Source organism: Salvelinus sp. IW2-2015, linkage group LG15, assembly GCF_002910315.2.
Source record: "Salvelinus sp. IW2-2015 linkage group LG15, ASM291031v2, whole genome shotgun sequence".
In the NCBI taxonomy this organism is placed as follows: domain Eukaryota; kingdom Metazoa; phylum Chordata; class Actinopteri; order Salmoniformes; family Salmonidae; genus Salvelinus; species Salvelinus sp. IW2-2015.
Window position 1 is genome coordinate 66,620,203 of NC_036855.1, and position 3,922 is coordinate 66,624,124.

A 3,922-nucleotide genomic window follows, 5' to 3' on the forward strand; every position below is an offset into this window, starting at 1 on the left:
CGTAGTGGTTTCTTTGCAGCAATCCGACCATGAAGGCCTGATTCACGCAGTCTCCTATGAACAGTTGATGTTGAGATGTGTTTGTAACTTGAACTCTGTGAAGCATTTATTTGGGCTGCAATTTCTGAGGCTGGTCTTCCTTTCCTGTGGCGGTCCTCATGAGAGCCAGTTTCATTCATCATGCCCCCTCCCCTCACCCCCACTTTACACCACTGCTACTCTCTGTTGTGATCTATGCATAGTCACTTTAATAACTCTACCTACATTTAACATTTAAGTCATTTAGCAGACGCTCTTATCCAGAGCGACTTACAAATTGGTGCATTCACCTTATGATATCCAGTGGAACAACCACTTTACAATAGTGCATCTAACTCTTTTAAGGGGGGGGGTTAGAAGGATTACTTTATCCTATCCTAGGTATTCCTTAAAGAGGTGGGGTTTCAGGTGTCTCCGGAAGGTGGTGATTGACTCCGCTGACCTGGCGTCGTGAGGGAGTTTGTTCCACCATTGGGGTGCCAGAGCAGCGAACAGTTTTGACTGGCTGAGCGGGAACTGTACTTCCTCAGAGGTAGGGAGGCGAGCAGGCCAGAGGTGGATGAACGCAGTGCCCTTGTTTGGGTGTAGGGCCTGATCAGAGCCTGAAGGTACGGAGGTGCCGTTCCCCTCACAGCTCCGTAGGCAAGCACCATGGTCTTGTAGCGGATGCGAGCTTCAACTGGAAGCCAGTGGAGAGAGCGAGGAGCGGGGGTGACGTGAGAGAACTTGGGAAGGTTGAACACCAGACGGGCTGCGGCATTCTGGATGAGTTGTAGGGGTTTAATGGCACAGGCAGGGAGCCCAGCCAACAGCGAGTTGCAGTAATCCAGACGGGAGATGACAAGTGCCTGGATTAGGACCTGCGCCGCTTTCTATGTGAGGCAGGGTTGTACTCTGCGAATGTTGTAGAGCATGAACCTACAGGAACGGGTCACCTACATGTACATACTACCTCAAATAACCGGTTCCCCGCACATTGACTCTGTATCAGTACCCCCTTTATATGTCTCGCTATTATTATTTCACTGCTGCTCTTTAATTACTTGTTACTTTTATCTCTTATTCTTATCTGTATATTTTGAAACTGCATTGTTGGTTAGGGGTTCGTAAGTAAGCATTTCACTGTAAGGTCTACACCTGTTGTATTCGGCGCATGTGACTAATAGAATTTGATTTGATCTTGATTTGATCATATCGTTGATGGTTTTTGCGACTGCACTTGAAGAAAACTTTCAAAGTTCTTGAAATGTTCCGGATTGGCTGACCTTCATGTCTTGAAGTAATGATGGACTGTTGTTTCTCTTTGCTTACTTGAGGCAGTTCATAATATGGACTTGGTCTTTGACCAAATAGGGCTATCTTCTGTATACCACCCCTACCTTGTCACAAAACAACTGATTGGCTCAAACGCATTAAGAAGGAAGAAATTCCACAAATGAACTTTTAAGAAGGCACACCTGTTAATTGAAATGCATTCCAGGTGTCTACCTCATGAAGCTGGTTGAGAGAATGCTAAGAGTGTGCAAAGGGTGGCTACTTTGAATAATCTCAATATAACATATATTTTGACTAGTTTAACACTTATTGGTTACTACATTATGTGTTTTTTGGTAGTTTTGATGTCTTCACTATTATTCTACAATGTAGTTATTGTTCAAATAAACAAAAACCCTTGCATGGTATGTTAAATAGGTATGTTAAAACTTTTGACTGGTACTGTATATATTTATACTCTGGACTTGATATTACTCGTCCTAATACTTCTATATTTCTTAATTCCATTATTTTACTTTTAGATTTGTGTGTATTGTTGTAAATTGAAATTCTAAAGAGAGAGAAAYCCACCTTCATAAAGGAAATGGGAGGGAAATGTTCCTGCTTTATTGCCGTAGCTGCTGAATGATGAAGTGAAGCTGGGAGGAATAGAGACGCTGGCGGCATCAATAGCAGCAGTACAGGGAGGGGGTGGAAATCCAACATGGCCATCAAATTGATAATGTATCTCAGAGAGGAATGTGTCCTGTGGTCCACTGACTCTCTACAGAAAAGTGGATTGCCTTCCCTGTCTGCATTAGGTGGCTCATCTGCTCTTAGAGAGAGAGGGGTGTAGGTATGTACGGAGGGAGGGAGAAGAGGAGAGAGAGAGAGAGAGAGGGAGTGTGAGAGGGAGAGGGAGAGAGAGAGAGAGAGACTGTAATACTGAATACTGTAACACTTACAGGAGCATGTACTCTGAAATGAGAATCTCACAACAACACAATGTAGTTATTTCATCAAGAATGAGAGACAGTGGACAGTCATACTGAGTAGAACCCCTCTGATTTCAGTCAGCATGTATCGTTCTCTGTATGATAACTGTCCTACATTTAGCAAAGGAAACGTTTATTGTAAATGGGAACATCTCCAAGAGGTCAATTAGAACCATGTCTCTTATAACTTTACTCTGTGAATGATGTGCAGGGATTGCAGGGCTTGATCGGGTACCAAACTTGACTTTGCTATCGTGTTCATTGCTGACTTCATGGGTACAGTGACCGTATGCAGCTAGTGTTTGATCCACAGAGGTTGTATTTTATCACTGTGCTGCAGCAAGAGGCTGGGTGTAGTTCAGTAGCAACCTCTAGTGGGGCTGAAGTGGTGGAGATTAATCAAGAGAAAGCCTCTCATGTCAACCTGCTGTGTGTGTGTGTGTGTGTGTGTCAATGGGCCTGGTCAAAGTACTGCACTACATAGGGACTTAGGGTGCATTTGGGATTCAGCCTGTGATGAAGCACCTACCATCAACACCCGACGGCCATATTTGTATATCAGGGCCTGTAGCATTGTGAAGATGGAGCTGAACTTTCTGTTATCTCTCTCTTATCACAGCCCCTACTCTACAGTCCCCCTACTCTACAGTCCCCCTACTCTACAGCCTCCCTACTCTACAGCCCTCCCTACTCTACAGCCCTCCCTACTCTACAGTCCCCCTACTCTACAGCCCCCTACTCTACAGTCCCCCTACTCTACAGTCCCCCTACTCTACAGTCCCCCCTACTCTACAGCCCCCTACTCTACAGTCCCCCTACTCTACAGTCCCCTACTCTACAGTCCCCCCTACTCTACAGCCCCCTACTCTACAGTCCCCCCTACTCTAAGTCCCCCCTACTCTACAGTGCCCCCTACTCCACGCCCCCCCCTACTCTACAGTCCCTCCCTACTCTACAGCTCCCCCCTACTCTACAGCCCCCCCTACTTCTACAGTCCCCCCTATCTAACGCGCCCCCTACTCTAACAGCGCCCCCTACTCTACAGCGCCCCCTACTCTACAGCTCCCCCCTACTCTACAGCTCCCCCCTACTCTACAAGCCCCCCCTACTCTACAGCTCCCCCCTACTCTACAGTCCCCCCTATCTACAGTCCCCCTACTCTACAGCCCCCCTACTCTACAGTCCCCCCTACTCTAAAGTCCCCCCTACTCTAAAGTCCCCCTACTCTAAAGTCCCCCCTACTCTACAGGCCCCCTACCTAGTGCCCCCTACTCCACGGCCCCCCCTACTTACAGGCCCCCCTACTCTAACAGTGCCCCCTACTCTAAAGTCCCCCCTACTCTGAAAGTCCCCCCTACTCTAAAGTTCCCCCTACTCTAAAGTCCCCCTCTAACTCTACAGCCCCCCTACTCTACAGTCCCCCTACTCTAAAGTCCCCCCTACACTACTACAGTCCCCCCTACTCTACAGTCCCCTCCCTACTCTACGTACTACAGCCCCCCTACTCTCTCACCCACACCACACGTCCCTTCTACCCCCCCGTCCCCCCTACTCTAAGAGTCCCCCCTACTCTACAGTCCCCCCTACTCTACAGTGCCCCCTCTTACATCCCCCTCTAGTGCCTATCTACCTCT